Below are 14,527 nucleotides of genomic sequence, written 5' to 3'. Positions count from 1 at the left end.
TCCTTTTGAACTTCCGGCTTTGATTTCTTGCAATTCGTAACTCCAATCAAAAATCTAATCCGGTAAGAGTATTTGTAATCTCTTCTTCTACACGTTGGCACCATTTTTTATTAGTGAAAGTTGACAGTGACATAGCTCATCTTTTCTTTGGGTTTGGCCAACGGGAATTTTAGGAGGCATAAACGATTCTGGACATTTTCTTCTTCGATAACTCGGTCAGAAAGTTTCTCCAGAGCTTCGAATATTTTGATTCCATACGAAGGTATGGTTTTGGTTTCTCGTAGTTAACATTTAATGTCACGTGAAAACTTAGGCTAGAAGACCTTAAGATAAGAATGAACTGAATGTATAATTGATGGATTGTGTATATGGTATAAAATGTGAGGTTTAGCTGTTGTTAACAATTTGCTGTTAAAGTTGGTCGGTTTGGAAAAAGATTTAATATTGGTATTTGTTTGATTTTTGAAATAATTTATTACTGGAAATGATTTGAAGGATTGAGAGGTGTTTGGTTTGATAGTTGGGACCATTGAAGGGTGGCAGAAATTTGAGTCTTAGAAGAGATATTGCCAAAATTTCTGTAAGAATTGAAGTTTGGATTTGAAGTGTTATTTTAAAAAGGAAAGAGATTATTATGTGGCTTGTGTATTTGAGACTATTTGTTGACCCTCTGTCGCAAGATGTGACCGGGCACTTTAACTCTCCGGATTCCCCCATGGGCATGCATATAAATATGAATATTGAATATTATTGAGCTTGGAGTTTAACTCCATGGAATACTATATTATTGAGCTTGGAGTGTAACTCCGTGGAATATTATTGAGCTTGGAGTGTGACTCCATGGAATATTATATTTGAGCTTGGAGTTTGACTCCATGGAATATTATTGAGCTTGGGGATGCGCGCACAGAAGGACTGTCCAATGGTTAACTACCAGGACTTGTCGGGTTGGCTGTATAACCGACAGATGATACTCATCAGCCATAGGATAGGCATGCATCATATGCATTTGTATGTATTGCTTGAGTTTGAATTTGTTTTGGTTTGCCTAACTGTTAAATTGACATTAACTGCTATCTGATTTATGTGATGTAACTGTTATCTATACATGTGTTTTCCTTGCTTGAATTGTACGTGTATGTTTTCTGAGAAACCCCTCTTGGAGGAGGTGTGAAGAGGGTTATCCTACGAGTGATTCAGAGGATTAGAAGTGACGGAAAGTAGAATGTTAGGTTAAAGTTAGATTCAGAACTAGAATACCTTGGATAACTTACCTAATTCTGGTTTAGTTGAATCATTAAGATGAAGTTTGAGTGTCGAAGTTCTTGGAATACCTCTGGCTTTTCCGGGACCTTTTATATTAACTATGCGGGTACCTTTACCATACTGAGAACCTCCGGTTCTCATTCCATACTATATTGTTGTTTTTCAGATGCAGGTCAAAAGGTATCTCATTAGGCATCTGGACACCTGAAGTGAAGTGGTTACTGGGTTATTTTGGTGTGTAGTGATGTATATACACGTACTTAGCTTTCTCTCCGCATAACTTATTCTTTTTGATCCTCCTAGAGATTTATGGAGAGGCAGGGTTTTGTTTATATACATTTTGGGTTTTGGATATGTATATATATATATATATATATATATATATATATATGTAAATATTCTCCGGCCAGCCTTGACTTCGCGGACTGAGTGAGGAGCTTGTTATTTTGTACCTTTGACTTTCTATTCATACTTTTATTATCTTACGTTTGATAGTTATAGTTTAACTCACACGCAAGTTGTTCTGTTTCCGGAGCGTGGCGCTTTTCATTTTGGCGATTTTGGTTTACCCATTTTTCAAGGCTCCTAGTCTAATATCTTCTTTCTACTATAAGTATGTATTTTATTTTTTTTAGAAATCGTAATACCTCGCCATCTCTGCTTTACGACTTAAGCATAAGGCTCTGTGTGGTAGGGTGTTACAAAATTGAAAAATAGCAACCAATTTTAGAATGTATCTGCTTTTCATTTGATGTGGCATGTTTCTGCCTTCATTTTTTTCAATACATATATGTAGTATACATAAATATAAATTTATTTGTATTAGAATACATTTTCCATTTCATCTTTATATGATTTTCAATAATTATTGGCATTCGATTTTAATAAATAGTTATCTATCTTTGATTATTTATATATTTTATTGAATTAGAATTATATTTAAAAATTAAATTTTAATAGTGATATATGTGAAATTTAGTTAAAATTTATAATTAGAAAGCAGCAGTAGCGACTAATTTAGCAACCGATTTTAGAATTTGAAGTTAGCTGTTAGCAACTGATTTAGCAACTGAAAAATTAGCGACCGATTTAGTAACCGAAATATCAATCGCCATTTAGCGACCGAATACCTCAGCAATCGATTTAATGACCGAAATATTGGTTGCTATTTAGTGACCAATCTTATTAGTGACCGATTTAACGACCAAAATTATTTTGTATGGTTAGGTGGCCTTGTTTAAAAATCGGTTGCTAAAATCGGTCACTAAATATTAGCGACCAACATCGTCGCTATTTTGAATTTAGCGACCAAGGTTTTAGCCACTACCAGAATTGGTCGCTAAATTGGTCGCTAAATCGGTCGCTATTCCGATAATTTTTTGGAGTGACTATTGTCTTTTGTTTTTTTTTTTCTCTTAGCATTTGAGTTTTTGTTTTTGTTTTTTTAGATTTGATTAATAAATGGATGGTTTAGAAAAAAATAAAAAATATTAAAAAATATGATGTTGTTAGTAACTCTTGTAATTAAAAAAATATTGTAGTAAATTAGCTAAATAATTAAAATTAAGTTAAATTAAGAGTTAGTATATATGAACTATGATGATACAATTTTTTTCTTCGAATAGTTATTAGACATGTTATAGAATGTAACAAAGGGTTTGTTAAAGATTTGTTTTTAAGTTATCTTTTTTCAGAAGATCTTATAAAAAAATAAAAATAATTTTATATTTGGATATCTCGTGCAAAAAATTTTTTTCATTTATCAATTATATTTGGGTATAATCATATAAAAGTATTTTTTGTTTATTTATTACGTGAAAAATATTTTTTTAAGAAAAAATATCTTTTAAAAAAAGATGTAAATTGTAGGTTCTCAAAAAAGGTATTTTTATTTTTCTAGTGCTTTTACTTCTACTATTAAAAATTTACCAAACACGTTAAAAAATAAAAAAGATCTTTTTTATTAATTTAATGATATCCAAACAAGTACCAACTCTTTATTTAAAAGAGAATAAGGTAGAATTTACCATTATTCTTTTATTACACAAAATACAAGTCTATTTTTTTTAATATGTAAAAAATACTAGCATAAAAATTTCTCTGGTTACTATTGATACATTGGCAGAGTGTCATCAACATATGAATGATCATTATAATTTGGCTAATATATTGACCATATGAAAAAAATCTTGATTCTTTTATTAAGTCGACAAATACTAAGTATGAGCAATTAATCTATAAAGTAAATTAAATTGCTAAAATAGTTAGTGATTCGTCATCTTATAATTCGGTTCATTATTCACTTATCTTTTAATTGAGTTATAATTCATTTTATTTCTTAAGTTTAGTCTAGATCATATGATCGGCAGACAAAGTTTGGGAGCTGTGATCCATCACCTTATAGCTCGGTCTTTAGTATGCATTATGAGTCATAACTCGACTTTATTTGCTTTCATTCAAAGTTTGTAACGGACGATCTTAAGAGTCATATTCTGACTTAATAACCAACGATCATAACATTAATTCTATTCATCAACTCTATGCCTATATAAAAAAATATATTTCTATATGTCACGATACACACATGATAAGTTCTATTTCATGTCTAACATTCTATATTCATAGAATTATTATATACCTCTTAAATACTTATTAACTTGAGAGTTGGAGTGCCTCTTGCAGGTATCCACCCTCCAAATTCTTCTTTCCAAAGTATATATTCTTTGAAGATGAAGAGACAAGTTCAATTTTCTTTAAGGTAAAATATACCTCAAAAGTTCATCCAATCAACAACAGTTAATACAAAAAAAAGTAAAAAAATAATTTCATTGAAGTACAAGAGATAAATACAAAGCAAAATCCTCTGAACATGATATGCATTTGGATAGACAAAATTAAAATGATGATAATGTGATAAAAGATGATGCTAAACTATACCAAAGTATTAATCAAATTGTTGAACAAAATGACATTGAGGAAATCAATCAAGTGGTTGAATAAATTTTGAAAATATTGAAATTTAATGTTATGTTTGTAAATTTATCTCACTCTATGTTTTTTGTCCTGAATTTATCCAACAAACTAAATTGTCTGAGCGATGGAAGTTTCCTAAGTTATTAACTACTTTTTCTAAGGAAGATGAATCATCAATAAAACACAGTACTCGTTACATAGTAAAAATCAATGAGGTGGCGTTAAATGAGTATTTAAATATGAAATTCTTTCCCTCTTCATTGACAAAGAATATCTTTACATAATTTTCTAATCTAAAGTCAAACTCTTGGATATAATTAAAAAAAAGGCTTTCATAAATAATTTTTTCATAGTGAATTAAAAGTCAATTTAAGTTATTTGTTCTCCATCAAATGTAACGTAAGAGAATTAATTAATAAGTATTTTGCTAGATTAAAAAAAATAAAAAATAAATGCTTTACTCCAGTTCCATAACTTGAAGTTGTTAGAATAACCATAAATAGATTAGAATTTAAAATTAAGAAAAAACTTGTAAATTAACAATATCATGACATAATTCAGTTTGTTGAATAGTTGAAGATTGTAAAAAAGTATAAAGAAATAATAAAAAAATGGATAATCATCAAATGTCTACATCTCAATGAATAAGCCATGTCAAGGATGAGCAGAAAGAAATTTCTAAAGAATAAAGTAAATGAATTTTTTACAGGAGTAATTTTGATAATGATGTTAAAAAAATAAAAAATTATTACCAAAAATAAAAAGATAATCTCATCTTTTTTGTTTTTTTCTTGCCTTTTTCATCTTTTTCTTTTTCATTTTTAGTTTGTTTCTTCTTTCTTTTCCTTCTTTAACTCTTCTCTTTTTTTTTCTCTGTTTTCTCTACTGCTCTATCTCTTTTCTCTTTCTTATTCATTTAATCTTTTTTTTATTTTTTTTTTGTTTTTCCATCTCTTTACTCTTTTTTATTCATCCTAATCTTCTTTACTTTTTTTTCTCATTTTTTTATCCTTTAAATTCTTTTTTTCTTATCTTTTATTTATATTGTTATAGTTTTATTTTGCTAAACAAAGAAAAAATTTTATGCGTCAAGTTCAAAATCACAGACAAAAATAACCTTTTATTGACATTTAGATATTTAATTCATAAATCATAAGTATAAAAGTCTTATTGACTTATAAATTATGTTAAGTTTATTGATATTTAGAGTCAAAATTATTAGAATATTAGTATAAAGATTTCACAGGATTAAAAATTTTATTAAATTTAATTGACATTTAGAATTTAACATGTCAAAAAAATAACTTCACAAAGTTAAGATTATGTTATTTTTTAAATTAAAAAAATTGTGTCAATTAGAACAATAAAAAAATATGTGTCAAAAATTTTTAACTGAAATGTCAAAAATTCAGATAAATATTAACTGACATCCTTAATTTGTCAAAATTGTGATAAATGATAATGGAACAATTAATAAGCATGTCTTCAAGTGAGAAATCTTAGGAGCATTATGTTAAGCAAAAAATATTATTACTTAAAAAAAATTATTTTAAACAAATAAATATATAAGATAATATTATATTATTGTCAATTTATGTTATATTAATGTTAAAAAATTAGTTTTAGTATATTAATAAAAGCTTTCAATTGACACTAATAAAAAAGTAGTTTTAATCAAAATTTAAATTAGGCCCGAACTATAGAATATATTATATCAAAGATGTAACTGATAATAATAATAACAATAGAATATCAAAGTAAAAAGTACGAGAACAATTATTAAATGATAGCATTATCAATTGAAATATGAAAACTGACATGATATTTGAGGAGTAGACATTAGCTAAGTTAGTTTATAAATACAATTTTAGGTAAATATTAATGAATTTAGTTCTTCTAAAAAATATTTAAAAACTCAAAAATATTCTCAATTTTTATAGTATCACAGAATAAAATTAGAAATTTTGAGTAGCTTTTCTTAAATTTAAACTTAAACTTAAACTTATATTTTATTTTTTTATTTTTGTTTGTTTTTTATCTTTTTTTGTATTTTATTTTATCTTTGACACGTTATTAATTATATATATATATATATTTTATTTATCTTTAATTTTATTTTATAACTAAAATTAAAATCTTGATACATCTACAAAAAAAGTCACTTTTACTCTTTAAATTAACATTATAAAATAAAATTTAAAAATTATTAATTTATTTATTATTAATAATAGAACAAAAAATTGAATACAATAAAATACATGTCAAAAAAATTTATAAAAAAAAAAACAGAAAAGTGTCTTTAAAATAACTCCACTTCTTCGATTCATCACCAAGTCGTGTCATATAATTCTTCAGTTGGGCTACACATCCAAGCAATTTTTTATCCAAGTTCATCCAAGTAGCTCCAAAACCCAAAAACTCCAAACTCATTAAATAAAACGTGTATACACGCGTAGAACAACCCCTCCCCCAAATGTTACCATTTGCACTTGAATATGAAACAACGTTCATTTTTCACTGGCAAAATTACTACTGGAAAATTTTAAATCTCTCTCAAAATCTCTCAAATCTCATTCGTGTTCTCTGTGAAAACTGTCACTACTCCAGAATCGCATCAAATTTTTGAAAGGAAGAAGAAAAAACAAACAAAAACAAGAATAGTGACTTCCCAAGGTATGAGAAAAACTATTGTTATTATGTTCATTTAATTTTGCGCAAAACTTGCGTTTTTTTTAGTTCGATTTAAGGTTTAGTGGATTGAGTTGGTGCGTTTAGTAGATCGACTTATTCTGATTCTAGTTTTTTTCTCTATACATAGGGCATACGAATGGACATGTGTTGTTATTTGCTTTTTGTGATATATAACTCGGTTCATTGTAGTTGGTGATTTACATTCACTTAATTATTAAGTGTTCATTTGAGTTCATTTGCATACAGAAATATTTTAGAGTTGGTGATTTACGAATGGAAATATGTTTATCATGCTTTATTCAAACATGAAAGGAGTTCGGTTCATTAGAGTTGGTGATTTAGATTCACTTGATTGTTAAGTGTTCAGTTAAGTTTTTTTGTATGCAGAAATATTTTTCTTGCTGATTAAATATTTATCACGTTTTATCACGTTTTATTCAAATATGAATGGAGTTCTGTTCATTGAAGTTGGTGATTTACATTTACTTGATTGTTAAGTGTTTAGTTGAGTTCTTTTGCATGCAGAAATATTTTTCTTGCTGATTGAATGTTTATCACGTTTTATTCAAATATGAAAGGAGTTCAGTTCATTGGAGTTGGTGATTTAGATTCACTTGATTGTTAAGTGTTCACTTGAGTTCATTTACAAACAGAAAATATTTTTTTTACTGGTTAAATGTTTATCACGTTTTATTCAATCACTCCTTATGTCCTATTTTAATTTTTATATCCTTTTCAAGGATTAATAATATCCCAGATGAGGGTTTATATTGAGGCAGAACCCTTGATGGAGGACGGAGAGGGAGTTGAAGCAGAATATATCAAGCTCAGCGGTCAATGAATAAAATTAATAAAATAAGAGACTAAGTGATTCAGGCATCTAAAGCCATAAGACTCTCTAAGCCATCTGCTGTCCTTTCAAGTTCTTTTGTAAATTCACATCTGACGATATAGATAGTAAATAGGTTGTAGTATCTTTGACTCGTTGTAATTAACACAAATTTGTTTAACTTGTTTAAAAAAGCAAACAATTCTTCTTTTATATATATATATATATATATATATATATATATATGTATATATATGAATATTAATGTAAATGTTAATGAAAATCAAATTTTAATGTATATATGTGAATGTTAATAAAAAATCTAATGTTAATGTATATATCTGTTGGAACTATCTGGGTTGCTGTTTTATTCTAGGTTCACAATGAATGGATTCAGGGTATTTATTAAACATCAAGAGTCTTAAAAACACAAATGAACTGAAATTAATACACTAGATGAACCGAAAAAAAGTGTATATAGCACTATTGCATAAAGCTAATTTGAAAAAATGTTTATATCAGTATTCAGTTTTAGAAACACATAAACATCAAGAGCCCCTCTCTACTGAATACGATTAGTTAATTTTTAATCTCATCTCTCTTTCAAGTCATGTTCCTTATTTTGGTAGAAAAATCGACAAATTTGGAATAATCTTTGTAGAACTTTCCAACTTCCTCTAGTGTTTTGAAAATCATACCAACCTTTGGGACAAATTATTCATCTACAACACACCTGTTCTGCATAATGAACCGAACACATTATTAAAACGAAACCATCGTATAATAATAAATGAACGGAACATTGTCCATTACATAAATTCAAATTTGAACAACTGTTTGCATAAAGAACTGAACACATTATTAAAGCGAAATAATTGTATAGTATTAAATGAACGGAACATTATCCATTATATAAATTCAAATTCGAACAACTATCTGCATAATAAACCGAACATGTTATTAAAGTGAAATCATTGTATAGTACTAAATGAACGGAATATTATCTAATATATATATATATATATATATATATATATATAATCAAATTCAAAAGACTTGCATCTAGAATTCAGATATTGCATTCCATTTAATTTAATTCAGTTCAATCCAAATCAGAACACCTACATCTAGAATTTAGCAATCGCATTCAATTCAATTCAATAATAAAAATCTTGTCTGCTTGATTCGATTCAGAAGAATAATCCAAATCACTCTCATTCAAATGATTTGAAGTTGAATATTCATTATTTTGATAGCTTATTAAAATCTAAAAACGAAGAAGATTAATCCACATATCGAAAAAAATGAAGATGAATAGGAAGAACGACGAGCAGCAAAACAAATCTGAAAATTACAATCAGTCGTTAACGTTGAAGAATGTTTACATTGAAAAAGATATTTTACGTAATTCTGTTACATTAATAGGAGAGAAAAGGAGGCATATATGTATTTCACATAACTTGAGAAAAGAAAAAGGCATATTAACCAAAAAAATACCTGAATGACTTGGTTAAATTTTTTATATCGATAGGAAGCATTATTAATAATTTTTTCATACTTAAAAATTGTTATCTTCAAAATATTAATATACTTAGAGACAAATCAAGTAAGAATCATACATAAATATTAGTCGATAATGCCCTTGAACAATAAAAAACTTGCTGTTAGGTATAAGTAATTTTTTAAACTGATTAATTAATATGCATAGATATGACTCACATGAAAAATTTTATTTTTTTATTATGAGTTGTTCTCTTAATAATTTTTTAAAAAAACTTTTAAATATATTAATACACTAATATTTTAATAAATTTTAATTATTAATTTTAATTATATATAATTTTTTATAATTAAAACTAACGAATAAAAATTATTAAAATATTAGTATCAATACACTTAAAACATTTTCAATCTTTGAATTGTCTAAAAGGTCACACTAGTGTAAAGATTTATTTTATACAGATTTTATACAAATATTTTTCTGTGATTAAAACTAGTGACATGTGTCCTTTTTTCGTTTATTAGAGAGAGTTCCAATATAAATGCAAACACTGTAATTATAATACGTACAATTATTTGTAGATTATTAAATATTAATTATTAACTCCGTTTGAAAATGGTTGAAGCAATTAAAAATTATTAAAATTTATTATACTTCTTTTTTTTTTATACAACGACCATGATTTTATCGATTCGGATTATTGACTCAAGTTTATTTTTTTAATATAATATACTAATAGATTAAATAATTTATAATTATATGATGGTAAAATAATACATATTTAACTATTTAAACAATAATAACACATTTTTTTCTTTACGTCTTTATTCACAACTTTTAAAATGATAATTATAAAGAAATAGTATTCGTATGATATATAAAAAATTGTTAAATATTCATTTATAAGTGTATATTAAAAAAATAATTATAATATAACGTATATTGTTAATTTGTTATAAACATTTTAACATTTTATTAGTTTGTTTTCTTTTCATTTTTACATGGAAATAATTAAACATGTTAAACAAAATTAAGACATTATTAAATTTATGTTTAATTTTTATTAATTAACAGAAATTATTCTAACATGATATATAATTTAGTCAAAGTATATGAACTGTATTTTTTTATTAAAATTACATTGTCTTCACGGAAGAAAGATGATTTTAATTTTACTTCAAATAGTTTTTCAAATTTATATATCTAACAATTAAATTCTTAATACAAGATTTCAAACAAAATAAAATTAAATAGCCCAATTTTTACAGTTTAATTTAAATACAATTTTTAGCCATATAATATATTTTTTATATGCAACAAAATCATATATCATATGATAACATATATGTGATATTTACTAATTCAAATCACATCAAATAACCATAATCTATCTATTATATAAAAGAGATATAGAAATATGTTGAGTTAAGAAATTAACTAAATTAATTAGTGATGACAAATATTATTTTTGGACAAAATAAATAATTAGTATTAATTAATTATATTTGTATATTACTAATTATTTATTGTTGCAGGCCAAATCCAATTCCATAGCCCAAATGGGATGAAAAGCAAATAGAAAAGAATGGTGGGCCGAAAACAAAATAAAAGCCTAAGGAAAAGAAAAGAAAGAAGTCAGATGGGTTGCTCAAATGAATACCCGAACCAAACCCAGCTTAATTTCAATTCCCTCCATCTTGCTCCAACCAAAGCAACGTTCCCCTCTCTTTTGTCATAGTCAAATCAGAGCTTCAGAAAAGTAAGAAAGAGAGAAAGAGCTTCTTCGCTAAGCTAGTAATAACCAAAGAAGCAAGTGAGAGAAGGTTTAAGCTTGAAAGACAGAATGTCAAATCAACAAGTTCAAGCCAAATCAAGCTTAAGAAAATATCACAAATAAAACATTTTCTCATACATGCAACTCAGTTTCTTCTATTCTTCCCAACTCTCTGCTCAGTCCGAAATGGGATACAAAAGAAAGTTGTTTTTCGTTCTTCTCTGCTGTGTATCTACGGTCCCAAATTTGTCTTGGGGACCAAGTTAGTTTTCAAGGGTTCAGACTAAGTTGACCACTAGAAGACTGTTGTGGTTGCTGCTTTATGGCTTTCGGTCAAGTTGGAGAAGTCAGAAGCAAAGGTCCTACTCTGATGTTTAAGGAGAAAAAGTGAATATGTGAGTTGGTGAAGCTCAAAGTTCAAGGTGACCTTGGAAGAAGAACCCAATAACATGCAAGGAGTTAAAAGAAGACTTCCTACTCATTCAGAAGCAAGGAGAGATAACCAGAGTATTGAGATTTTGTTCTGAGAAGTGTTCTTTGAAAAAGTTCAACTAATTGGACAGTGTAACCTAATCAAAGGTGTATTCTGCCAGTATGAAGAACTGAATCAGAGGCTAGCTAATCTGGTTTTTCACATAACACAGAGGCTGTTGATGAAGTCAATCTCCTTCATGTTTTACTGATTGTAATGTGCTTTTCTATATTTATCTTTCTGTAATTTTTTTTGAGAAAAGGCATTGTGAGAAAGCTCAAGTAAAAGTCATGAGTAGAAAAAGGCTGAGTAATACACTTGAGAGAAAAGCCTAGAGTTATTTTCTGATTTCTTTAGGATTGGTTAAGTGTCTTGTATCTTATACCTGTTAGGTATCCCTTTCTTAGTTGGGTTAGCACTAAGAGTAAATAGTTAGGTGTTAGCATAGCCAATCTCAAGTTAGGTTAAGACTTGAATATGAAATTGGTGTATGTAATACTTTTAACTATAGTAAAAATTCCTCCATTGTTGTGGAGGAGACTGGACGTAGGTTGCATAGCACAAGGCAACCAAACCAGAATATATGCTGGTGTTAGCTTTTCTCTTCTCTGCTGTATTTTGTTTTCTGATATTCATGAGATAAAAATAAATTATCTCATAAATTTTTGCTGCTGAGTACAAAAAGAATCAGAATTAAAAGTTTGATTTAAAAAGGTTATAACAGCAACTTAAAAGGAAGGCATAGATTCAACCCCTCCTTCTCTAAGCCTACCACAACCTTTAAAATATTTTGATGCCTAATTTTTTTTAAATGTCTTTATTGTACAAAATTTATAAGATAAAATATTTTGTATGTGAATAGACTAAATCTAAATCTTTAGTACATAATTTATATTTTTTAATTTATCTTTTCTTGTATATTTATAGGTTAATATTTTTGTATGAATTTTGTTTTCATTTTGCCTAAAACTAAGAAATATAAAAATAACATTTTTGTTATGAAAGACAGGTTGAGTAAAATGGCTCATTTCATTACATGCCACAAAATTGATGATGCAATAAATATTATCTATTTTTTTTAAAGAAGTTGTGTGCTTACATAATGTTCTCCAAACTATTATTTCTGATCATAATATAAAATTTTTGAATAATTTTTAGAAGGTTAAATTACACAATTAGTCCCTATACTTTCAGTGAAATTGCAAATTGGTCCCTACACTTTAAAAGTTTGTTATTGGATCTCTAAAAAGAATTAAAATTATGTTGAGAATATTCTGTTAAAATAGAGAATATAATGAGAATATTCTGTTAAATCAAACACTTTTTGAATGGCGGGGACTAAATTACAAATTTTAATTTTTTTTAGGGATCTAATTGCAAACTTTTAAAATGTAGGGACCAATTTGTAATTTCACTGAAAATGTAGAGACCAACTGTGTAATTTAACCTTTTTAAAAAGTGTTGTGGGATATGTTGAGCACAAAATTATTATACTCTATTCTAGTCAAACTAAAGTGGTAAATCAAATGTTAAGGATCTTATTACATGCTGTTGTTGGTAGGAATTTAAAAAATTGAAAAGATTATTTACTTTTTATTTAATTTGCTTATAGTAGGACCATTCATTCTTCTACAAATTTTTCTTATTTTAAACTTATGTATGGTTTTAATCCTTTTGAACTATTTTAGACTTATTATTTTTACCTTTGAGTGATTTTATTAGTTTGGATGCTGAAGGTAAAGTTGAAAAGGTTAAAGTAATGCACTTGAAAGCAAGTGAGTTAATTAAAAAGAAAAACAAGTTGACCGTTCAAATAGTGAATAAATGTCGAAGACAACTTGTCTTTGAATTTAGTGCCTGGATATGGATTCATTTGAGAAAGAAGAGGTTTCTTACTCAAAGAAAATTCAAGTTAGACTCTAGGAGTGATGGTCTATTTCAGGTGCTAGAAAGAATCAATGACAATGCTTACAAGATTGACTTTCCAGGTGAATATATGTGTCATCTACTTTTAATGTCTTTGACCTATCTTCTTTTGATTTTGATGCAAGTTCGAGGACGAATCTTTTTTAGGAGAAAGGGAATAATACGAGCTCTGTGGGACAAACTAAAAACTGCCATATATCAATTGCTCCACTTACAAAAGCAACAACTAAGAAAATAAAAAAAAAATTTGTAAACATGGTTAAATCATTTGTCTAAGAAATACATCAAGAATTAGGTAAGATAATGATTAACGATTATAAAAACCTAAACGTTTTACTTTTTACAAATTGTATTAAAAATTCTCATTAGTTAAGGTAGATCAAATAGGCATCACTTTATTATTATTTATTTTATGTTTAATTTATTTTGTTTATTTTAAGTCCAATTATGATTTGATCCATTTTTTATTTTAGTAAACTTATGAGTTATGATCTAAACTTAAGAGATATAAAAACCTATAAACTAATTTTGTAGCTACCTTTTTTTTAATTTTTTGATGAATAATTTTTTTTAATTTTTTTGAGAAACTTAAGTGTAAACTAAAAAGATAGAATAATTTCTTTAACTGTTCAAAAAATTAAATTAAGATAGAAAATTCATTTCTTCAATTTTTATCTTATTTTAGGTTCTGTTCTTTATAAAAAAATAAAATAAAATAAAATGAGAGGCGAACACAATATTAAAATTTTGTCTATATATTTATATGATATTAAAAAATAATTTTAGTGGTTAACACTTAATATCAGTATAATATTTTTTTATTTTTTATTTTTTAATAACAAGATATTTAATTTTCAATAATTTGTTGTTTGTATTTATTAAAATCATTCGGTATATTTATTTTATTAAATTACTTGATTTTCAATTAATAAAATCTAATAAATTTACAAAAATAATATATCTAATATGAATAAAGTCAAACTCACTATAATTAAATATACTTCTTTTACTTATAGTTTGAAGCGAATCAAATAATATACATATAACCAAATATTTATTATTATATATAATTTATCTTAATAACTAAGAAAATAA

Source organism: Arachis hypogaea, chromosome 9 (assembly GCF_003086295.3).
Source record: "Arachis hypogaea cultivar Tifrunner chromosome 9, arahy.Tifrunner.gnm2.J5K5, whole genome shotgun sequence".
Lineage (NCBI taxonomy): Eukaryota > Viridiplantae > Streptophyta > Magnoliopsida > Fabales > Fabaceae > Arachis > Arachis hypogaea.
The sequence above is the reverse complement of the archived record's forward strand: the minus strand, read 5'-3'. Positions refer to the sequence as shown.